The sequence below is a fragment of the Carlito syrichta genome, unplaced genomic scaffold, assembly GCF_000164805.1.
Source record: "Carlito syrichta isolate Samal-C Ts95f unplaced genomic scaffold, Tarsius_syrichta-2.0.1 Scaffold120443, whole genome shotgun sequence".
Taxonomy (NCBI): Eukaryota; Metazoa; Chordata; class Mammalia; order Primates; family Tarsiidae; genus Carlito; species Carlito syrichta.
In genome coordinates this window covers 6,870-31,863 of record NW_007064539.1, presented here as the reverse complement: position 1 = coordinate 31,863, position 24,994 = coordinate 6,870, and positions in this window count along the sequence as shown.

Genomic DNA, 24,994 nt, shown 5'->3' with positions numbered 1-24,994 from the left:
AAAAAAAAAAAAAAAAAAAAAAAAAAAAAAAAAGAAGAAGGAGGAGGAAACAGAGGGCACCCTGGGGCCCCCAGTCCTTCTTCTCCAATGCCTTCAAGGTTCACACCTTCTCGGCGGCAGAGCTTTCCGATGCTGTTCCAATCCCCCACCGGGCAGCTGCCCCACAGGGTTACTGATCACTGCTAGTCATTCAACAAACCCTCTTTGACACTTGCTTTGTGTCAGCTGGGTGTGGCCCGACCATTCAGACACAGCCTCCATCAGGCCCCAGGCTGGTAGCCAGGAGATGCCCTGGGAGACAAGGGAGGGGCCGCCCCGGAACCCACCATGCCTGCAAGGAGACAGGAGACTGGGACAGGGCAGCCAGGTACAGGCGTTGGCAGGGGAGAGGAAGGGGGTGTCCCCGGCATACGCAAAGGCTGAGGTGCAACGAGGGGCCCCAGCAGGGGAGGGGTGGAGTCGACAGAGGCCCATGTGGGGTTGGGAGGATTCCTGGAGGAGGTGATGATGTCTGGGGCTTGAGGGAGGGGGGTGGGGGAAACAAGTGGAGTGGGAGGGACAGGCCGAGGTGTTGGGGCAGGTAGAGAGAGGCAGGTGCATGGAGGACAAAGGAGACAAGGGCGTCTCAAGGAAACTGCAAGTGTCTCAGTGCGACTGAGGAAGGGGGTGAGAGGGAGGCGTGGGGAGTGGGGCTCAGAGGGTGTGAGACGCAGGGGTCCGGACGCCCCGAAAAGCGACAGGCGGGGCAGGTGAGGCTCCTTCCTGGGGGTGCGCATCCCAGCTGGGGAGACAAGCGATACACTCATAAACAAATGCGTTTAAACAAAGGTGAGACCACTTCAGACGGTGGCAAGGCTCCGAGCCGCCACACAGGAAGGAATTCAGCAGGAAGCGGCGTCCTGTTTTCAATCTAGCGGTCGGAGAAGGCCACTCGAAGAGGGGACGTCGGAGGCAGCCCCGTGCAAAGGTCCTGAGACAGGGACAGGAGAGCAGCCCAGGGAGACCCAGGAGGGGAGGGACCCAGGAGCCGGGGTGAGGAGGAAGGGACTAGGGGGCGGCGAGGAGAGGGCTCAGCTTACCGCGGCGGCCAAAGGAACAGGGTGCCAAAGGGACAGGGCGTGACTTGGCTTGCCCCATCCATGGTGGTTTCCTTCCAAGCTAAGGGAGACTGAGCTGGTGTGTGCTTGAACGCTGCGTCTGCTGGAACGCCATCCCCAGGTCAGCAGGTGCGAACGGAGAGCAAATCCGGCCACTGGCCAGGTGGGTGGTGCCAGCCAGCCCACGGTCCCCAGGCGATGGCTTGACATGCGTCCTCTGGGTGGTGAGCTGCAGGCCAGCACCCCGGGAGCCCCCGGGGGGGGGGGCTGGCTGTCCCGCTTCTTGGGGAAGCGTGGTGGCAACTTGCCGAACACGGACCCAGGGCCACCTTTCTGGGATGTTCCCCACAGGCCCAGAATCTTCCCTGGGCGGGGCGGCTTTGCTCCCTCGCCTCGTGCACACAACCAGACGCACACGGCCAAGCACCATGCGAGATGGATGTGGGGGACGCAGAGACAGAAGGCACTTGGCGCTGGGGGCACCTAGGCGATGGGAGACGACACAGGGAAAGAGACTTGTTTGAGCATGGGGGTCGCCATGGTGGGCGGAGGACCACCCTGGGTGGAGGAAGCCTCCTGGGTCGGAGGCCAGGGAGGCTCGTGGGGAGAAGGGAGTGGGAGAAGCGGGCTTGGGAGCTGGACTCGCCCTCGGCATTGCCACATTCCCGCCACGGGGGCTTGTCGGGTCCTTTGATCCCCTCAAGGCCGCCTCTCCCCTCCTGGCCCTGCTCTGGCCACCAAGTGGCACAAGTGTAGAGCACCAGAGTCCCCCCCGGGATGTTCATGGCATTGTCCCTTCAGGGGGAACGAACACAGTCTGAGCGCCATCTGTTTGCCGCTGAATCGAGGCTCCCCCTGCTCCAAAGGGAGCTGCACCCAGATGTCATCCTCAGGACCGTGCCGTCTGTGCAGTGGCCACATCACGGCAGCAAGACACGGCAGGGCCGTGACACAGCGCGAGAGAAGGACCAGTCACGGATGCGGATTGAAATACCAGAGTTTGCAGGGGAAGGGCTTTTTCTTTAGCAAGTGAGAGCAGATGCATGTCCCCGGCACGACGTCACGCCTTGGGGGAGGCAGCCTCGGCCGGGTCTGGGGCGCTGGGCGAGTCCCCCAGGCCACCGCCGCCTGCACCACGGCGGGCTGGGCGAGGGGTGGCATCTGGGCTGCGCCTTGGAGAAAGACAGGCCTGGAGGAGGCTGAGTGGGCGGGAGACAGAGGCAGGGATGTGGCGGCAGCCGCGGAAGCCTCCGGAGGCTCCTGGGGCTGGAGCTTCTGGATGTGGGGGAACCGGCCAGGGCAGCCACGGGAGAGGGCGGTGCGGGCGGAGTGCCAAGGTCAAGCTCTAGCCTAGGCTCTGGCCAGCACACCAGCACCTCCTCAGAATTCCCCTTCCCCGGATGTCGCCCTTGGAAAAGTGCAGGGTCACAAGTCCTAGAAACACCGCAGGCTGTGTCGCCTCTCTGAAAATCCCACCTCACCGTAGCACGTGAAAGGCCCTGAAAAGTCCTGCGGCGGGGGGAATGTGTCCGACTGCGTCCAGCCCAGCCATCCTCACTCACTAGACCAAGGGCCCTCTCATTCCCGGAGCCCCCTGACGCCTGCACAAACCACATCGGAAAATGCCACGGTAGGAAGGGGTGAGCTGCTGTTTTTTGAGCAGGGTCAGAGCTCCATGTGGTCAGAGCTGAGCTGGCAGAGGATGGATGAGTCAGCCCCAGGTGAGGGATCAGAACGTGTGGCCCAGGGTGGGGCCGGGAAGGCCTGAGGAACCAGAGGTTGCTGGGAGGGAGGAGGGAGGGGAGGGGCGAGGAGGGAGGCGAGAGCTCGCACCGACTTGGCAGCCGAGCAGACCAGGGTTTTGAGCCCGGGGAGCCAGAGAGAGGGGAGAGCCGGGCAGGTGGCAGTCCTGGGCACCGCCAGGGCCTCTTGCAGGCAAGGAGCCTGGGCAGGTGGCTGTGTCTTTCTAGAGGCCGTAAGCCCACTTTCTTGTCTCCCTGAAGGTGCCACCAGGCTGGGAAGCACACCCCCCCCTTTGGTTTGAACTGGGGGGGTCCCTTGGTGAAATACACCCGCGCCGTTCACTATTCATTCATTCATTTGGCATACCATGGTCAGGTCCAGCTCGGGCCAGCCTGGGCTTCCTGCCCTCTCCGAGCCAAGCAGGTATGCCGAGTCCCCAGGCATGAAAACAGGGCCATCGGAAGCCTGTGCAAAGGCCTGAGGATGGGAGGACCGAATGCCCGGAGCAGGCGCCGTGTGTCTTGGGCCATGAACGGTCCCCAGAAGAGAAAAGGCAGCCCAGGCAGAGGCCCTGGCGGCTCGAGGCGCAGAGGAAGATTTGGAGGCGAGGAAACACGTGGCTGGAGGGAGATCCCCCCCCCAAGAAATCGCGCCGTGGCCTGGGTCTCAGCTCTCCCACCTGTGAAATGGGTGCGGCATCTCCCACCGCAGCCTCTTCTGCCAGGCCCACAGAGAAACCCCCTCCATCACACCCCAGGCCCCGTCAGGCCCTGTGCCAGCCATGGGGCCGCCGAGATGGGTGAGCCTGGAGGCCAGGATGGGCACCTTCACCCCTCCCCTCCCCCCCACCCCCCAGCATGGGATACCTGCTTCTTGTGGCGACCGCGGGGATGGAGTGGGGCTGTCCTCAACTCCTGGGCTGGGCTCCAGATGTGTGCGCCTGGCAGCGCCGCGGTGCTGGCTGGAGCCGGATCCGTGGGCCGCTCCAGGAGAGGCAGATGTATTTTGACAAGCCCGCCACAGCTTCTGCAGCCTCCTGAGTCAAAATAACCCTTCTCTCGGGCAGCCCCTGGGACGGGCTATTTCTGCACTGCATTTTTTTTTTTTCCCACACAGGGGGCCGAGCAGCGATTCCAGCTAAAAACAGAAGCGGCCCAGCTGGAGCCGCAATACCCTCCTCAAAGGCAGCAGCCCCGGCACACAGCCTGTCATGAGCTTGAGAAGTCTCTCTCGCGTGGGCTCAAACTCTGATCGTTCCCCTGGGGGAGGGTGGTCTGACCCCAGGAGCACTCTGACAAGCCTCCGGCCCCAGAGGGTCACAGAGACTAAAAACCCATCCTCACCTGTGTCTGAAACTTTACCGACGGCAAGGTATTTCCTTGCCCACGCCGTAGCTTGTTGAGGTGGTGTTGTTATTCCCATCGTAAAGATGAGCACACAGAGGCTGGGAGAGAGGACCTGGCCCTAGAGGGACAGAGGAGATCTGAGCTCGTGGCTGTCGAACTTTCTCGGTGGGCAGAAAGAGTCTGCAGGAGAGGAGGTGGGATGAAGGCCACGTGGCTGTGAGCGGTTTCTCACTTCAGCCCTGTCGGCGTCCAAAGGCAAGAAAGAGTCCCTGCTCTCCGCGCCCGGCCCCACTCAAAGTCACTCTGACACGCGGCATGTCACTGTCATCCTCTGAACAGCCTGGAAATAGAGCCGGCTGGCTCCATTTTCTGGAGGTGGACGCCGAGGGCCAGAGAGACCAAGTGTCTTCTTCTCATCTGGCTACAAGAAACGCAGTTTCAACCTGGGGTCTTGGGCACCTGGCTACCGGGCAGGAAAGGCCTTTGTTTCCCTGGAGCGGGTAGGGCGGAGGCCGAGGAACCGCGAGGTGGGATGGGAGGTGAGGCCGGCTTCAGAGGACGCGGGTGGGTGGACGAAGGTGCCGTCCAGCGGCCTCCAGAACACGAAAACATTGGCCAGTCCACGTCTCTAAGTGTGTGGCACATGGGGGGAGGAGGGGGGTCGATTCCTGGCCTCCGTTCTTGGCCTCCACTCTAGCTGCTCTGTGAGAAACTCTCAGGGTGGCCCAAGGAGCCCTTAGTCACTTGCTATCCAGGTTGGAGGGCTAACCCTAGCCTCAGGGCCCAGGCCCCCAGTGTTTCCTGGTTCTGTCTTTATTTTTTGAGTCGGGGTCTCACTGTGTCGCCCAGGCTGGAGTACAGTGGCACCATCACGGCTCATGGCAGGCTCCATCCCTGGGCTCAGACGATTTTCCCCTCCTCAGCCTCCTGAGTAGCTGGGGCTACAGGTGCGCGCCATCACGCTTGGCTAATTGTTAATTTTTTTTTAATAGAGATGAGGTCTCGCTATGCTGCCCAGGCCAGTCTCAAACTCCCGTGCTCAAGCGATCCTCCCGCCTCAGCCTCCCAAAGTGCTGGGATTACAGGCATGAGTCACAGCGCCCAACCCAGCATTTCCTCTTCACTGCGTTTCTGAGCGTTGCTGCCTTCTGTTTACAGCAAGCGATATCGGCTTTCTAGTTTCAAGTGCCCATCTGAGGCTTCCTTCTTAAATAAATGCAATGAAGGTTTTATTTTTGAAAGTGGATGAAACGAGAGAGAAATGTTAAGTAAACAGCATAGAAGGCATGTGGATGTGGCACACTCCGCCAAGGCGCTGCTCCAGCCAGCCCAGCTTGGGGACACACGGGGCCCCTCCCCAGGAAGCCACCTAGAGGCTCCCAGCTCCAGCCTCCCTCCCTCCCCTCACCTGCCGGGCCGCGGGGTCCTGTTTGTCTCTGAGCCCCGGTGCCAGCACAGACCACCACAGGGTTGCTGACAGCCGTCCGTGACCTGTGCCCTGAGATAGGCAGGAGAGAACCGACGGACGTGTCCCTCGGAGGCCAAATTGTGCACATGGAAACTGGGACCCCAGAGCAGGTGAGGGAACCCCTCCTCCCACGGAGCTTCAAGTTCAAAGCCTTCCTGTGACCGTCATGGGACAGGGAAGGTCTGCGGTCATGTGGCCAGGGCTCAGATCCCAGTGGCCTCCAACGAGTGGCTGGTTGACCCACCCAGCTTCCTCCTCTGTGGAGCGGGTGGTCCCGGGACCACTGCCTGAGTCTGTCTGGAGGGTCGCCAGAATTCATACAGGTGAAGAACGGACGGCAGCCCTGGCAGGCAGCCTGTTCCCCGGGTCAGACTCGGGCTAGGCACTTTCCAGCAGCTACTTCAAGCCCGGCATCAGCCCTGCAGAGTGGGCTCAGAGAGGTGCAGTGTCTCACCCCAGGCAACACAGCCAGGAAGTACCCAGGCTAGGCAGGAGCCCAGGTGCCCTGGCTTGAGGCCCAGTCCCCTGACCACAGCACTCCGAGGCTCTTCCTGCTTCCTCGCCCTGGGGCTTCTCCCTGCATCTCCTCTCTCCTTTGGCCAATGCCGGCCTCTCTTGGCCAGCCCCTCCTTCCTTTGGCCAGCTCCTCCCTCCTTTGGCCGGTTCCTCCTTCCTTTAGCCAGCTTCTCCCTCCTTTGGCCAGCTCCTCCTTCCTTTGACCAGCTCCTCCTTCCTTTGGCCAGCTCCTCCCTCATTTGGCCAGCTCCTCCTTCCTTTGGCCAGACCCTCCATCCTTTGGCCAGCTCCTCCTTCCTTTGGCCAGCTCCTCCTTCCTTTGACCAGTTTCTCCCTCCTTTGACCAGCTCCTCCCTCCTTTGGCCAGCTCCTCTCTCCTTTGGCCAGCTCCTCCCCCCTTTAGCCAGCTCCTCCCTCCTTTAGCCAGCTCCTCCTTCCTTTGGCCAGCTCTTCCTTCCTTTGGCCAGCTCCTCCTTCCTTTGGCCAGCCCCTCCCTCCTTTGGCCAGCTCCTCCCTCCTTCAGTCACTACAAGGAGAACTGTCTTCCTCTGACAGGAGACAGTCAGGCCTTCATCTGCTGGGTTGACCTTACAGCTCTCACCACCCCAGCCTCTCCGAATCCCTGCTGCCTCCCCCGCAGAAGACAAAGACTCTTTGATTGCCAAAGGAGTCCCGCATAACCTCTCTGAGCCTCCGTTTGCTCTGACGTGCAATGGGGTCATAACAGCAGGCACCATGTACGGCTGGCGTAAGGACAGCATGAGGCGATGCTTGCTCGAGCCTTAGAGCCGTGCCTGGCAGAGAGGAAGTGCTGGTTATCGGCATAGTACCTGTATCGCTGTCATCGTCATTATTACTACGACCACTCCTCGAGGGATGACGGACGGTCCAAGGCACTGCCCCTACCTCCAAAGAGTGGGGGGAGTCCATGCCTCTGTGTACGAAGATAAGCGAGCCTCGGAGACCACAGGCGGCCTGCCTCACAGCAGAGCAGACGCGAATGCACGGCGTCCCCGTAACACGACACGCGATCAAGCAGTGTACCACCGTGGGAGCAAAGAACCTCACAATTCATGTATTTAGCAAACATTTACCAGGTGCCCGCCACGGGCCAGGCACGGCGCCAAGACGCTGGGGCTGCAGCAACGGCCGGACACTTTATCTCTGCCACTGGGAGGCTCCCACCGGGCACAGGACATCAACCTGGAACAAAAAGTTATTGAAGTTCAGTCGAGCTGAGAAGAAAAATTATATGATGCCTTTAAACGTCTACCAGGAACCAGAGCTTAGTCTGCGGGTGCAGCTGGCAGAGGCTGCTTTCCTGAGGAAGAGAAGATTAAAGGGATGAGAGGAGGGGGAGGCAGGTAGGGCAACCGGATGAGACTGAAGAGTAGACACTGCAAGAGGGACTTGGGGGGAGCGTCAGCCTTCCACCACCAGGCCACGCGATCGAGTCACGGCCCGGAGCCAGAATGCCGGGGTCTAATCCCAGCCCTACCACGTGCCAGCTGGGATGCGTTGGCCAATGTGATAAGTCTCTTAGGCCCGTTCCGTCATCTGCACAGGGAACACGGTGTCAGTGCCCTCACTGACTAAGTGAAATAGCAAGCAGGGAGTACTTAGCACAATGCCAGCGAATCCTATTTTAGATGCAAGCGATAGAAAAATATACTTAAATGTTTTTAGGGCGAAAGGAGTATATTCATTTATGTAACTGAAAAATTCCAAGGTAGACCTCTGGATTTCAGGAAGGGCTTGATCCAGGAGCTCACACAGGGTCATCAGGGTTCAGAGTCACTCTCTGTCTATCCACTCTGCTTCTCTTTGCCCTGGCTTTCCTCTTGGGCAGGCTCTTCTCACATTGTGACCTGGAAGCTCCAGGCTCATGCTTTCCCAGTTCAGCAAGTCCAACAGAAAGAGAAGTGTTCTGCTATTTCCAAAACGAACCCTGGGACTGAGTCTCGTTGGCTGTCTTGGGTCACATGTTCATCCCTAAACCCTAGGCCTCAGTTATCTGCCAATTCCTAGAGCTTGAGGGAAGGGGGAATTTGACCTTATCCAGTGGAATACGAAGGTGTTCTACAGAAGAAAAGTCCCAGGACAAAACGAGACCATCGGTGTCTACCATAGCCATTGCCCAGAGGCACAGGTGATCATAGGCAGTGTGGGGTCGCCACTCAGTGCCCCTCGTCCTGCAGCCAACCATGGAGTGAGCCCATGTCCCACTCAGCCATCCTGGTCCAGAGGCACAGAGATGTGAAGAGGGCAAATTCTGGGGCTGCCACAAACCCTTCACAACACCTTCCAGCTGTGTGACCTTGGAGAGTCTCCTGTCCTCTCTCTGCCTCTCTCTTCATCTGTAAAACGGGCATAACAAGGACAGACATGGTGGCTCGTGCCCGTAATCTAAGCACTTTAGGATGTCGAGGCGGGAGGATCACTTGAGCTCGGGAGTTCAAGACCAGCCTGGGCAACATAGTGAGACCTCATCTCTACAAAAATGAAAACAAAAAAATAAGTCAGGCATGGTGGCATACACCTGTCGTCCCAGCTATTCGGGATGCCAAGGCGAGAGAATCACCTGAGCCCAGGAGGTCAAGGTTGCAGGGAGCCATGATCACACCACTGCACTCCAGCCTGGACAACAGAGTGAGACCCCAGCCTCCACCCCCCCACCCCCCTGCCTCTCTCATGCACACACACACACATACACACACACACACACACACACAAGTCAACAAAAATGGGCATAACAATAGGACACCCCTCACAGGGTGGGCGTGCAGCTTATGTGAGACCATATGTGTAACACCCATGGGAAGGTCAAGTTCATGAAGCGTCCTACTGTGCGCCTCCCGCTCGGCCGAGCACTCCTCTGCAGTCCTCACCTTCTCTCCATCACACACATTCGCTTTTCTACGCCTGCCCTGCGGATGGAGAAACCAAGGCCCAGAGAGGTGCCGTGACTGGCCTGAGGTCACCCAGCTAGTGAACGACCGAGCCGGAGCCCAGCCCCTGGCTTTCCCACGTGGCCCCTGAGCTCCTGCCACGCTCCCCACGGAGCCAGGCCGGGAATCCTCCAGCCCACAGCCCGAGTGGAACGGGAGAGCAGGTTTCCAAGGAGAAGGAGGAGAGGTGTTGGGAACATGCAGTTATTTACAGGCGGCCGTGTGGGCTGCTGCGTGCGAGAGAGCTGTCCTGAGGTGAGGGGGGCGGAGCTGCTGGAGCCTCGGTGTTCTCCTAGACAGGGCCAAGCTGGCCGCAGGGCCACTCGCGGAGGGCGCCCGGGGAAAGACACGGTGATTTCACGAGCCCTGGGGCGTACCCGGCGTTTGGGAAGGTGGAGGCAGTGGGGAGGGGGCTGGAGGAGGGGGTTCTCATCGGTGGGACCAGGGCTGGACCCCGGGGACTGTGAGCCTCCCAAGTGAGGAAGGAACCTGTCTGATGCTCAGCCCAGGCCGTCCGTTCTCCAAAAATGGCAATTCAGCCAAGAAACGGACCCGGCTGACAGCATCAGAGAACTCGGGACTAGAGACAGAAGAACTGAGCCAGGAACCCGTGGCAGGTTCCACCCGCTCCTTGAACCTCCCAGCGGCCTTCATCCCGGTCCGATGGCATCCAGGGCCCTCAGGAGTCTGACGAGGTCCCACTTGACGCCCCTGCCACCCGGGCTCCATTCTGGCTCACCCTAGGTCTTCACACGGCCTCTTCAGAGGCTCAGGCCAAGCCCATGTGTCCTCTCCAGGAGGCCTTCTGGGACGTCCTGCCCGTCTTTCTCTCACTTGCATGCTTCAGAGCACTCACGGCTCTGAATGATCTTCCAGTTCCCAGATGCGCCTCCACTCACGGTGGAGTTATGTCCCGACAAATCCATCGGAAGCTGAAAACATGGTGAGTCAGAAATGCACTTAATACGCCGAGCCTACCAGGCACCACAGCCAGCCTCGCCTACCTTAAACAGCTCCAAATGCCGACATGGGCTTACAGTTGGGCAAAATCATCTAACACCAAGCCCATTGTATAATAAAGTGCCGAACAGCGCCTGTAATTTATTGAATACTCTACTGAAAATGAAAGAGCAGTAGTCTCATAAGTGGACCCTGAACATTTACCATAATACTATAAGGAAGGGATTGGCATTAGTGGGATACTGCTGGGGCTGGGCGGTGGGCGTACACAACGTCAGTAAGTTTACCTGGCTTCAAACCAGGCAAAGTGGGGACCAAAGGGAGGCCCAGACTTTACCTGTACGAGGCCCACTTGTACACCTACTCCTGAATTATAACCTACATTTTTAAAATAAAAAATATATATATGTAAAAGGGGCTAGGATCAGTGGCTCAGCCTGTAATCCCAGCACTTTGGGAGGCCGGGGCACGAGATTGCCTGAGCCCATGGTTTCGAGACCAGCCTGGGCAACTTGGTGAGACCTCAACACTACAATAAATACAAAATTAGCCAGGCATGGTAGTGCGTGCCTGTAGTTCCTGCTACTTGGAAGGCTGAGGAGGAAGGATCGCCGGAGCCTGCAGGTTGATGGTGGTGGTGTACTCCAGCCTGAGTACACCACCAGCATCAACGGAGTGAGACTCCGACTCAGGAAAAAAAAAAGACAGAGCGATGGTTCAGGTACTCAGTCTGTGGCTTCTACACGAGACGTGTTGCCTTTGCACCAGAGTAAGGTTGAAACGCGTCGAGGACCATCTATATCTGTTAATTGCCTGTCCAGAAACACTCCCTGGGGCAGGGCCTTCCTCTGCCTGGTTCGCCCCATGTTCTGGTACCAAAGCGTGCCTGGCTCAGGGCAGGTGCTCAGGGAACGACGATACATGAGTGAGTAGACACCAGTCTCCACCAGGCGTGGGTGCGGTGGTCAGTTCCAGCTGCTGTTTACCACGTGCCCCCTGAGGGCCCGGGCCTATGCTCACCCGTCTCAGCCCAGCACCGCGTCTGCAAGCAAAGGGTCCGTGCCCCACTTGGCAAACAAGGAATCTTGACCTCGGAGAGGGAGGCCGAGCTGCCCAACGTCACACGGCGAGGACTTGGCCAAGTGGACCGGAGAGCAGGGCTCTGAAGGGCTGTGCACCACGCGAGGCCAGACAGGACTCCTCTGAAAAGACTTTGCTGGAGTCGCAGAGTCCCCGGGTGCTCAGTGCTCAAGGCTAGGAGTTGTGAGCGGCGTGCCTGCGGTAGAGAGACCAGAGCATACCCACATCCGTGCCCCTGTCTTCCTGAGCACAGGCAACGCCACCCTCCTATCCCCTTGCAAGAGGCGGGCCCAAGGCCCTGGGTCTGGCCGGTGAACGGTCGGCAGAAACGTGGCTATTGGTGACTCCGTGAGGATCTGGGCTGGAAGCGGGGGCCACTCGATCCGGCCCATCGAAGGAGAGCTTCTGAAGGGGTGGGCAGGGAGGACAGATCCCACGAGCATGGAGCAGCTCCCTGGACCCACATCGGCAGGGCTTCATCACCACCGCCAACCTGAAGGCAGGGCGGGAGCAGGCGCCGAGTCCAGACAGGGGCCGTGTGTGGAAGGGACCACACGGCAGGAAGGGTGCCCTCACCATAGCACGTGGCATCCAAAACCTCCCAATGATAAACGCCACGGCAATGGGGCCAGACTGTGGAAGGAGCCCGTGGGGTTACGTGGACGGGTGAGAAATGCCAAAAAGCGTCAACCCCTGGCTAAGGGACACTCAGACTCTGCCCTCTTTCTGAGTCTAATTCTTGCCAGTTTCTCATTGATGAAATCCAACTGGAAACTGAGGACAGCAGGAGCCTGGTGAGGGGTCCGGGGGGGGTCAGCTCCTGGGCACAGAGCAGGGTGGGAAAGGGGGAGGAGGAACTGGAGAAAGAGCCAGAAGACAGCACTCAGCATCCCACTCCAGCATGGAAACTTCGGTGACACCCTGGCTTCCTCTTCCTACCACAGAAGCCACGTGCCGAGATCCGATGATGCTGGCCTTGCAGATAGACAGCACCTCCGTGCGCTGCGCCGGCCTGGCACACTCCTGCACCCACCGCCTAGCACAGTCTGACATCACGGTGGGAAGCAAAACAGAAGAAAGCCAAAACAACAGGCTCGGCAAAGATGACAATGGCAAAGATGAAAAGGCGTACTTGGAGCCGGGCTCGGTGGCTCAGCCTGTCATCCCACACCTTGGGAGGCTGAGGTGAGTGGATTGCCTGAGCCCGCGGGTTCGAGACCCGCCTGGGCAGCGAGACCTCATCTCTACAATAAATCCAAAAATCAGCCGGGCGTGGTAGCGCACACTTGTAGTTCCAGCTACTTGGAAGGCTGAGACGGAAGGATCGCCGGAGCCCAGCAGGTCGAGGCCGCGGTGGCCAGGAGCGGCCACTGCACTCCAGTTTGGGCGACCGAGTGAGACTCCAACTCAAAAAAAAAAAAAAAAGGCATACTTGGGAAGATGTTTTTAAAAGATGACGATTTGGAATCAGGAGGCATACCCTGGGCCTAAAGGCCTTGAAATTTCGCGGTACAGAGACACCCCCAAAGTCACCTTGGGAAGGACTGTGGGCCCGAGAAAGAGGCCTTTCAAATGCATCACATGGAAAGAGGCTGCATAAAGGAGTGGCGAGATGCTTGATGATCACAGCTCAGAGATCAAAAAGACGCATCCGGGAGATCTGAGGCCGCCTCGGCCTCAGCCTCTGGTGGGGGAGGACCCCAGGGAAATTCCTGCTCCCAAGCTCCCAAATCCCTGTCTCAGGGAAGTAGGGGCCCCAAAGGCACTGCTTTTGCGGGCAAACATCCCAACTTCTGCTGACAAACTCGATGCAGACACATCCCCAGACCAAGATGACACCCGCCCAAGAAGGCTGGCGCCACTCAGGGGTGAAATTGCAGAGCTGTTGCCTAAAAATATGTGCCTTTTTGAGGGGCTGTGGACATAGGAGCTGGGATCTGTGGGCAGGAAGTCTGGACTTCAGCAAAGGCTGGAGCACGGACCACCACCACAGCCCCCTCGCTAACGTCTGTCCGTGGGGATTCTTCTGTGTGGGTCAGGAGGTGGCCTAAAGACTGAGGTGGGAGAGGGCAGGTCTTTCCGGGGTCAGGGTCTGCCTGATTAGAAGTCTTCTGAAGAAGGGGACACAGCACTTCGAGGTTACAGATTTCTGCACGTTCCTTCCAGATGGCCGAGACAGAACCTAATTCAAAGTAACTGAAGTAGAAAGATGGCATGTATCGGCTCCCATCACTGAAAAGCGCACCACCAGACGAAGCTTCAAAGCGCCTCTGGACCTGGAACCTCAAGCACTGTCATCAGGAATTTGTCTCCTGCCCTTCTTAGCTCAGAGTTTCTCTGTGTTGGCCTCGTCCCCGGGCAGGCTCTCCCAGGGAGGTGGCAAACCAGTCACTCGCTGCTCAGGCCCACATTCTGCCAGCCCTGAACATCCCAGATTCTTCCCCACTGATTCCAGCTAAAGTCCCAGGGTTGGCTCTCATTGGCTTAGCCTCTGTCACATCCAGAGCCAATCGCCGTGGCCAGATGCATACCCAGTGCTCTGATTGGCTGGCCACGCGTCTCACACCCACCCACAGAAACCATCCCCACCCAGACCACAAAGACAGAGAGTCGGGGAGGAAGGGAACATACGTGGCTTAAATGGGAATGCCAGAGCCATGACTGCAGTCTGCGGCCCCGCGAGGCAGCCAGGTCTGTAAGTTCCTCCCCTGAGATGGGGCCGTCAGGGCACATGAGCTGGAACCGGCGTCTCTGCCTCTGGAAATGTCCGTTGACCATCCTCCCTCAGAAAAGCCTTGGGTTGGATGTTGGGGACCCAGGAACAAGCAAAACACGGCCCTGGCCCTCAAGCAGTTTAGGATTGTACCAAAGTCCTAGTACCAGAAAGTACCAAGTTATGAAAGGAATCCACGGGGCGCCAGAGGTGTGGAAGGCCCTGTAGCAGGGAGCGTGCGGTGGGAGCAGAGTCGAGGCGAACAGCTGGCAAGAGAAGCAGAAGCCAGATCAAGAGAGGTCCCAGTGGGCTTGGACTCCAGGCCCTGGGCCATGGTGAGTCATCGAAGGCTTCTGAGCACGGAGTGACAAGAGCAGAATGGAGCCTCGCCATCTTAATGGAGCCCCAGAAAGGCCCAGTGGAGAGTCACAGAGATGATCAAAGGGCTGGCATCAGGCCTGTGGCGGAGCCGGCGGAGGGGAGGCTGGAAGTTGAAGGCAGGGGGAGCCTTGATCAAAGTCCGTCCGGGGATCACGCGGCGTCCCGATGCTGGACCCAGGTGGGGACAGAGGGGCCCCGCGAAGTCGGGAGAATGATGCTGTGAGCAGCTCCCATCTGGAAAGGTGAGTGTCACACACCCACACCAAAAACTGTCATTTATGTAACTATGGCCCCCCCAGAGAGGTTGCAGGCTGGGAGGAGGGCATTCATCACGAACAAAGAGGCTCTGGTGGAGTCCTGAGTGAGAGTCACAAAGGAAGGCTGAGGGCCAGCATGGTGTCTGGGGATGTCCCCTATTCATTCACTAAGCAACCATTTCCTGAGACCCTGCTGGGGCCTGGTCCTCCTCCAGGCTGGGTGCCCAGAGACAGGACGCCAACATGCCCTTGGCTTGGTCTGCCCTAGCCATGGGCCCTTCCAAAAGCACCCTGCCCCCCCCCCGTGCCTGCAGGGTCCACTTCCCCTACTGGATGAGACAGTACCTGTGTATTTTTTCACCATGCCCAGCATGTGGCGGATACCTATTTGCTAAATAAATGACATCCTCCTCTCCAATGAGTTCCTGTCCTCCAGAAGCTTATAATCTAGGGGCAAGTAAGTCAAGAAAAGCAACCTTACATCTAAAGTTCAGTTGAAGGGGTCCACGTGGGAGAAAACCCTGGTTCAGATCTGTTTTCCAGAAGGGATTTCTTTCTGCTTTAGCTGATCCGTGTTGGTCAAAGCAAAAGCTTGCCAACAAGCGTTTGCTAAGGGTACACCAGCTCTGGCACAGAGCAGACCAGGACAGTTCACCAGGGGCACCGGCAAAGGCTTGGAAATGTGAGGTCGTGGCGTGCCCAAGGAACAGTGTGGATGGGGCACAGGTGGCTGTGAGTGAGACTGTAGAAAGCAATCAGGGTCTGCTCAGGCAGGGCTTGGGAGACCGGGTTAGAGGGTTTGGACGTGGTACTGATGGCAACGGGAAGATGTGAAAGGACTTTGCATCCATGAGGCTCCTTTGGGTGGCAAGTAAAAGAAAAAAAACTGGGGCCGGGCTCGGTGGCTCAGCCTGTAATCCCGCGCTTTGGGAAGCCAAGGTGAGTGGATTGCCTGAGCTCGCAGGTTCGAGACACTCCTGGGCAGCGAGATCTCATCTCTACAATAAATCAAAAAATCAGCTGGGCATGGTAGCGCATGCCTGTAATTCCGGCTACGTGGAAGCCTGAGGCGGAAGGATCGCCGGAGCCCAGCAGGTCGAGGCTGCGATGGCCGGGAGCGGCCACTGCACTTCAGCCTGGGCGACAGAGTGAGACTCCAACTGAAAAAAATAGAAAAAAAGAAAAAGAAAAAAAAACTGAAAGTGGCTTTAAACAAGAGGGAAGGACAAAGACAGAAGTCCCAGAATCGAGTCTTGCTGGCCATCTCCGGTCACGTGTCCTGAACTGATGGGGGACCCAGGGGGCCAGACGTGCCGATTGGTTTAGCCTGGGTCACATGCTCCACCCATGGGTCCCAGGAAGTACACAGGTGGGCGCCTCCAAATCTGATGCCCCACAAGCGAGGAGGTGGCATAAAAAAGCTGCGACCACTGTGTGTGTTGAGGAATGGAGAGATGTAAACCTGTGTTTTGGAACAATTCTCCTATGATCTGGAAGCCAGTTACAACAGGAATGAGGTGACTGAAGCAGAGAGGCAGGAACAGTGGTCAGAGGCTGGAGGTGAGAGCCAGGCTGGTCCAAGCTGAGCAGAATCAGCAGAGGGCTGTCGCAGAGGGGAATTTCTTTTTCCTTTTTCTTTTTTCCTTTTTTTTGAGTCAGAGTCTCACTGTGTGGCCCAGGTTGGAGTGCAGTGGCACGCTCACAGCCACCGCAGCCTCGGCCTGCTGGGCTCCGGCGATCCTTCCGCCTCAGCCTTCCAAATAGCTGGAACCGCAGACATGTACCACCACGCCTGGCTGATTTTTTGATGTATTGTAGAGACGAGGTCTCGCCAAGTTGCCCAGGCTAGTCTTGAACCCTTGGACTCAGGTGATCTTCTCACCTTGGCCTCCCAAAATGCTGGGACGACAGGTATGAGAAACTGTGCCCTGCAAGTGTGGTATTTCTTTTTTTTTTTCTGAGTCAGAGTCTGACCCTGTCACCCAGGCTCACGGCCACTGCAGCCTCAACCTGCTGAGCTCAGGCGATCCTTCCACCTCAGATTTCCAAGTAGCTAGAACTACAGGCGTGTGCCACCACACCTGGTTAATTTTTTTTATTTATTGTGGAGATGCAGTCCCGCCAAGTTGCCCGGTCTGGTCTCGAACCCCTGGGCTCAGGCAGTCCTCTCCCCTCAGAGTTTCTTATTTGAGTCCTCAGGGCAGAGTTCTGGGAACCTGACCTGCAGCCCCGTCACTCAGGTTGCCTGGAGTCCTGTAATACCCAGCCCCATCAGGGACCAGGTCCCCTGTGGCAAGGTCCCCATACAGGGTGCCCTAGCTGGGTCACCCGAACTCGGAGACCAGTTGCCCTGAAGCCACAGGCCCAGACTCAGCTGCCAGAAACCCGCCCAATCCCCATCTGGCCACGTAGCCCCCCACAGAGACACATCAAGCTCAAGTGCAGGTGCTGCTGCTTCTCTTCTGTTACCCTGGGCAAGGGCTTAGCCTCTCTGAGTCTGCATATAAAGGGGAAGTGATGATATTTAAGGTAACAGAGGCACAGACCTGGGGATGAAATGGGATAAAAATTGTGAATCACCCGCCCCAAGGAGAGGCTCGGTCAGTGAAAAGCCCTGCCTCCTCAGCCCTCTAAGCTTCTTTCTGGCTTCCTCTTCCTCTCCAACCCCTTGCTTGTTTGCCAGATAGAAAGGGGGCTTACTTTATTTTATTTTTCTGCCAGAAAGAAACAACTGGACACTGCGTGGCCCACGTCGGGCTCGGTGGCTCAGCCTGTAATCCCGTGCTTTGGGAGGCCGAGGTGAGTGGATTGCCTGAGCCCGCGGGTTCAAGACCCGCCTGGGCAACTTGGCGAGACCTCATCTCTACAATACATCAAAAATTAGCCGGGTGTGGTAGCACACGCCTGTAGTTCCAGCTTCTTCGAAGGCTGAGGCGGAAGGATGTCAGGAGCCCAGCAGGTCGAGGCTGCGGTGGCCGGGAGCGGCCACTGCACTCTAGTCTGAGTGACAGAGTAAGACTCCAACTCAAAAAAAAAAAAATTGCGTGACCCAGAGCAGCCACGTTTAGACGTGTGGGTGGAAAATTCCTCCCACTCTCGGGCCTGAAGTCTATGCCTCCTCTGGACATTCTTCAGCCAGTCCCCACTTAGGGATGCCAATATCCCAGCCCCTCGCCTGCTGGAGAGGAAAGCAGGAAGCCAGGAAAGGGGTGGGGAAGGAGCAGAAACTCCATCATTTTCCTCATTCTTCCTCATCCCAACCTCATCAAAGGCAGGGCAGTTACCAGGCAAAGTTCTGTGACCAACAAGATCGTAAGAGGAGGTTTTGTCGAATAACCGCTCTGCTCCAAGCTCCGGAAGAGGCTACCACGCCTTGCTGGTATGTTGGGAAGATCACCGATGCCCGCTGAGTCCGCGCTGCTGCCTCGTAAGCCTTGTTTTGTCTGAGCCACAAAACCATCCTAAGAGGTAGAAATGATTGCCCCACTTCCCGGAGGAGGAAACAATCCCAGAGGAAGCCACACACCCCGGTCCTGCAGACGGGATGGGGCAGAGGTCTGGGGAGATGCAACCCTCTGAGATGGCTGGGGCGGCCCCGGCGCCTCCGTGCGTCAGGAGCGGGCGCCGGCCACCCCTGCCCCTTCCCCACCCTGACTTCCCGCTCCATCTGGCTGGCAAGCTGTGTGTGCTGGGCTCTCCTCCTCAGAGCTCCCTCTTCACTAGGACAGCACTCCGCGTGTTGTGTCATCGTCGACTGTTTGCGGGCCTCTCTTCCCCCGCGCGGCTGAGTGCTTCCAATCACGGAGCCTCAGATCCGAAAGATCTTGAGAGTGTGAATTGGCCCATGTGTTCTCTCTCAATGGAGTATTTGCATCTCTCGCTGTGGAACCCAGAGGGGGAGAGAAACTCCAAAGCGCTCTCTGTCTAGGAGAGTGCCTGGGTGTCATGGGCCCTCCGGATGCGTTTGACAAATGAATAAGTGAGTGAAAAATACACCCAACACCGAGGGCTGTGTGCGGCTTCCTGACATCCGTAATGTCAGGAAGGCTTGGGGCACTGGAGGTGTTTGGGCCATGTGGTGCCAGGTGGGGAGTTACACCTGTACTTGCCTAGGAGTTAGAAGTGTCGCTCGCTTGCTGTGTGACCTTGAGAAAGTCCCTTCCCCTCTCTGAGTCTGTTTCCCTGGCTGTAAACTGAGGACACTGGGTGAGATGGCCAAAAAGGTAGCTTCTCAAGACTGACGTTTCGTGCACGCTTCTGTGCCTCCCAAACACACACACACGCACGCACGCACAAGAACGCCTCTTCATCTCTAAAATAGCATTCCACCCCCACCCCACCCCACCCCGGGTACTCTCTCTCTTTCATTTCCTTGACCAGAGGGCCCATGAGCTAATAATGAGCCTCTGTAGTCCATGTTCTGCCAACACCTCTGCTTGAGGAAAACAGCCATAAGGTCCCCTCAAATTCATTCTGTCAGCAAGCAAGATCTGTTTTATGGCCCGCATGCGCCGGTTCCCCATGGAAAGCAGAAGTCGCTTCCACTCACTCACTCCCTAAATGCAGGGGCTCTGCCGGCTGCCGCTGCACCAAGATGGAAAGAACATCTATCTTCACAAATGTAGGCGACACGGCAGAGGCAGTCCTTCAGGGGACGAGGCAGAAAGCTTTCCATTCCAAAAGGAGCAGGGAGGCTGGAAACTAAAAATTCCTCCTAGAACAGGAACAAATTCACACTCCAGGGTCACTTCCAACTCCGCAATTCGAGACACCGAGATTCCTGGAATTTAAGATGCTGGAGCTGGGGTGAATTGTCATGTGCCGATTCTAAGTTTCTGTGCATCCTGACGTGTCCTGTGAGTCCATGATTCCACTTTTCTGTAAGACCACAGTCCAGGATCCTGTGATTCTCAGAAACCTTGACCCAGGACAAGGCTTTTCTGTGGGTGGGCATGTCGGAAGCCCCCAGGGAGCTGCAGAAACGATGCACCTCCCTGGGTTCCACCCCGGAGATGTGAGGTTGCAAAAGGACACTCTGGCCTTTACCAAGTCCCCACCCAGTATTTCCAAGTGGGAGTGGGCAACCCGTTGACACATGGTACTGTTGAGAGCCTGTAATTCTGTGATTCTAAGTGTGATTCTCAAATGGTCTTTTGCTTAGGGTTCGAGTACCCCACAGCTCTGATCTTTTCTCTGTGCCTAAGGCGGGGAGTTCACAGTGGGAAGACTGTCTTTCTGAGCATGGGGGAGCAAAAGGGGCCCAAGTGTCATGAGGGTGGAGGGATATTCAGGAAGGGAGCCCACCCGAGAGCGTGGAAGCCAGGCGTTGATGCTGAACTGATTATACCTGCTGGGCCTGGGAAATACGGGGGCTTGGCTAGGGGCATTGGCTGGTTCTGGGAGAGGCTGTCAGAGAAGAGTTCCTGATACACAGGGACATTCAAGCAAGTCCCAAAGAGTTAGAAGGACTGAGGTGGCGCGGCGGGGAGGCAGAAGTCACATTAGAGAGTGCAAAAAGGAACCCGAAGCAAAAGAGGAAAGACATTATAACCAAAACATCCTCCTTTTGATGGACAGGGGGAGGAGCTGCAGACTGGTGGGCAGATATAAAGATGCAAGTGTTTAGAAAAGCTCGGGACTGGAGGCGCTCGCCAGTGAGGCTCTTCCAGCACCAGAGTGGGCTGGAAGAGGGCTGCCTTGGCAAGCCAATGGGTGCCTGAACCTGGGACAGTGGGGCAGGATGCAGGGTGGCAGACGGCCTCTTGGGAACTGGTGGGCAGGTGCTGGGCTAGGGGCGGGGCTCTGGCATCAGGAGGGGCTCCCCAGGGACATTCCACACACACTCCATGCGCCGCCAATGAGTCGGGGTTCAATGCTCAGCCTGGGACACCCTGTCTGAGAGACGAGAGTGGAGAATGGGGCTCCCCAGGTGGGGCATGAGGCAGCGGGTTGAATGGATCAGGGCCCCTCTGGTGGGAGCAGAGCAGACAAGAAGGGGTCAGTCACTCCCAGTGACACATTTTGCCTGCATGCGCATGCAGTGGTAATCACACACACACACACACACACACACACACACACACACACACACACACACCCTTACTGTCCCACACAATGGCAGTGACACATTTCCAGTTCATTGTGGCACTTATATCTGCACCCTTATGGCTGATAGTCACAGGACTGCACTATTTCTTGATTTATTGTAGAGATGAGGTCTTGCCAAGTTACCCAGCTGGTCTCGAACCCATGGACTCAGGCAAGCCTCTTACCTCGGTCGCCCAAAGTGCTGAGATTATAGGTATGTGCTACCACACCCCGCAATGGACTGCAACGTTTCATACTGATGGTAGCACCCTATCACTTGGGCATCCCTAGTTGGCAGCAACAATCAGACACTCGCCATTACTCAGAAATGGTGATGTGTTCCAAGTCGTTGAGTCTGACACAGTCTATGTAAATGGTGCCCTCTGTGGTTGTACAACACACAACCTGTGTGCCCTTGTCTTACACCCAAACTTTTGCCATTGACAGTGCCATTGACATACTCTGCTCTAACAATAACCCACTCAACTCTACACCCACGAGACACTCACACCAGAGTCACTTCTCATCAGGAGGGACACACCACCACAACTGAGAGCCGCAGAAAAACCCATACTTGCCCTGCCACACATCGGCAATGGCACAGCACCTGAGTCACTCCTCGTGGATGCCATCACACTCCCACCTGCACGCTCACACCCTAGTGGGTACACAAAAGCACTGTTGCACACCACTGAGTTTGCCTTCACAGCATGTCATGCCACATTGGAGACAGAGACACTCACATCCCACACTCCCAGTGATGACCCCCTGGCCATTGTTGGTGGCAAGAGGGAAGGCGTTCATCAGATGAGCAAGGTGGCCTAGAGTCCTTCTTCTGGGCACCCTCCCCCCCCCCCAGTTCTGTTTCTGCAGCTGGCCCATGGCCAGCCCTCTGAAACCAAGACCGACTCTGCCCCTCCTGGCTCTAGCTAGAATGGCAGGCTGTGTCTGGCACATTCAGAAGTCTCCCTGCACCCACCAGGGTCACTCCGTTCCCTCGAGGTCAGGATGAGCCAGCCAGCTCCCCAGACACCGCCTCGTCTCCTGCGTGGCACCCCGGGTGCCCTGTGGATGGAGGCTGCTGCAGAGAAGAAATGAGCTGACCTTTGGACAGGCGCCCCATGCAAGCCATCTCACTGATCACCCCTCTGATGGTCTGTGACACTTGTCATTCCTCTCACACATTGTTCCCCGATCCTCACGGAGCGCCCGCGTTAGCTCTCTTGATTGGCTCCCTCGTGAGCATTCAAGGCAGATACACATCATTTTGCGAATCTGTGCAAACCAGCCCCTTCCTCCTACCCCCCAGGGCTCATAAATAAAAGCAGAAATCCAGCACCAGCCAGCATGAGACACCTGAGCTAAGCCACATCCATATTTTGCCAGGTGATTTGGAAGCTGTCTGCGGAGCAGGCTCTGTGAAGCCCCGCGGTTGGGGCCGTCTCTTCCGGTCCCACCGGATTAGGATTTGGGAGACAAGGACCTGCAGCTTCCCCCATGACATGAGAACCCTGATTTGAGGGTGAATTCATGGCGGGCCTTTTTTTTTTTTTTTTTTTTTTATAAATCTCTCTCTTAGAAACGGAAGAACAGGGAAGACTATATAAATGTCAATGTAAAAAAAAATTTCCTGGGAGTAAAAGTTACATTTCCATAGGCTGTGGGATGTGTCTGGAGGGAGGCAGCCGGCATGGGGAGGGACCACGGGACTCCGTGTCGGCAAGTCTGGGCTGGAACCCTGGCTCTACCAGAGACTCACTCATCTCCCTGGGCCTCAACTTTCTCCTCTTGGAAATAACGGTGTGTGTAAATTGAAAGGGAAAATGCAAAGCATAGAAAGCCCACGGTGCGCACCTGGAGACACAAGGGAAGCTCAGATCGTGGCTGTGACGCATCGTATTTTAATCATTAGGAAACACTCACAACATTGAGCAGCTGTTGGCCAGTAACAGCAGTGTTTGGAAAGTGTGTCCAGGCTGGTGACACCGAGCAGGGAGCAGATTCTCCTCTCTCCACCATCTCTCCTTAATGGCTAAGTTGTCATGATTGACCCCTCATTATTCAACAAGATGAAGCCATCAAAACTGGGCCGAGCTGTCTTTCACTCACCAGGAAGATTTTCTGTAGCCGGATACAGTGCATGCCAGCTCGTGCAGTCTTTTATAGACTCAGAAAAGCTCGGGTTCAAAGGAGATTTTAGTTGTCAGTGGGACCCTCCTCTCACCCAACTTCCATCTTTCAGAGATGGGGACCCCCTGACCTCACCCGGGACAGTCCATATTATGGCTGGATGGTTCCTCTTGAGAGCCCGTCTCCCTCCCAGGGCTTCTGTCTGCTTTCCTCACCTTTCCCCCATTGCCCTAATTCCATCTTCACTGGCAGAAAAAGCAATAGAACTACTGTCTCCTTGCAACAGTCCTTCATCCATTCATTCAACAAGCACATCCTTAACACCTACTTTGCCAGGTGCCTTACTAAGTGCTGGGATTATAAGTTCAGCCTCTAAGGACTAATGCCCCCTCGGTGTTGTCTCCTCCAGCAGAAACACCCTCACACCCTTCAGCTGCCCTCATGGCACCTGACGTCCAGACGCCCGGCACCGAACCAGCCCCTTCTTAAGCTTAGCATACCAGAGCGTGCCAGGGTCCATCTGAGAGTGCGGTGCCCAGAACCGAGCTCAGCATTTTCCTGAAGCCTAAGTTGGATGTGTCGCCCAGCTTGGGCGACGTCCACGTCAACAGCAATACCAGTTGTGGAAAAACCCCAATTGTGACTACAGGGCTGCCAGCCAGGCCCCATTTACTGAGCATGTTCTTGAAGAACAAAAAGAAAGAAGGAGCGAGGAGGACGGTGGCTCTTGAAATGACATGCTGTCAGATCTCTCTGCCCAGAACTCCCCTCAGGCAGTAGTGGCAAGTCTAAGTCACTCTGATCAAGCAGCCCCCTCCTTCAGCATCTGCCCTCAGACAGGAAAGAAAATAAAGAAGAAGCCGTCTGTGTTTATGGCCCGACACACGCTAAGAATAGGACACAGGAAAGACCCCCAGCCTATGGGGGGGAAACAGAGATGGGCTTCAGAAGGTGACTCAGACGATGAGGGTGGCTCCCTCACGGCCTCTGGCTTGTGGGGGTCCCCCACCTCGAGGCCTCTGCTGTGACCACGTGTGAGGGAACCGCCCCCCCTTGTTGGAACAAAATCATGCCTTCTTCCTCTCCCAGATCCTGTCTCTGCAGCTCTTGCTGTCCCCTCCTTGGAAGGAAGCCATCCCCTTACAGAAGCAGAAGTCATCTCTGCTCTGACATAGCCTGATTGATGTACAAACTCCTGCAGATCTTTCAAAGACCGGGTGCAAGGCCCCTCCTCTCTGAAGCCATTTCCCTCCACATCGGGCTGGATTCAAGGAAGGGGCTGAGAGCCAAAAAATGGCAGGCAGAACGCAGAGGCTCATTCGGAGCGAGCAATAAAACGAAAGACGGGTGAGAGGGAGAAGCAAGGTCTGGGGGTGGGAGCAGATGTTTCCCTGCTTCTTGGAGGTCCCTTTTTCTTCCCTGGGCATAAGGGGGCAAGACATGGCCCTCCAGGATAAGTGTTGCCAGAGGATGCCTTGCTCTTCACGGGATGTCAGATCTTGAAAGGATGGCGTGTGACTCCGCTGAAATTGTGCGGCAATCTTCTCTCACCAGGCCCACGGACTCCTGACTCCCGGGGGGATCTTACCCACTCCGCCCATCAATATTTCCCGAGCGTTCTTGTGACTGGTCACTGCTGAGGGGCTGCAGAGATGCCACGACAGTGGTTCAGTCATGGAGCTGCCCGCAAGCAAGAGACAAACAAACAGATGGGACAGGGGTCGCGGAAACAGGGGTTTATCTGGGAGTGGCAGGAACCCCGAGGAGTGAATCATTCTGCCTGGAGAGTCTGAGGAGGGCTTTCCCACGGGGGTGGCCTTTGAGCTGTGGTTTAAAAAGCCCTTCCTCCGGCCCCTGTCCCCATCACTGCTCGGAAGCCACAAGCTCCCTTGGCCCTTGGAGCTGTGGCCAGGATGCGTCTGGCTTCAGGGGGACTGGCGGGGATGCCTGCGAGAGGGAGAAGGAAGCAGAAGGTGGAGGAGGGAGGGGAGTGGAGCGAGAAAGAGAGGGAGGAAGGGAGGGAGGGGAAAGGGAAGGGGGGGAGAGAGAGAGGTTTGAATTTCCCATCTGGAAGCGGAGCGGTAGCGCGTCAGGGCCTGGCTGAGGGGCGTGATTGGAGGGCGCCTGGCAGCCGCCCTCGGCAGAAGCCACGGCCCAGCTCGCCCGGCGGAGCTGCACGAGGCGGCGGCGGGAGCTGGACTAGCACAGGGAGCCGCCTCGTGGGGTCCAGCCGGAGCCCTGCAGCGGCTCAGACGGTGGCGGGGACCG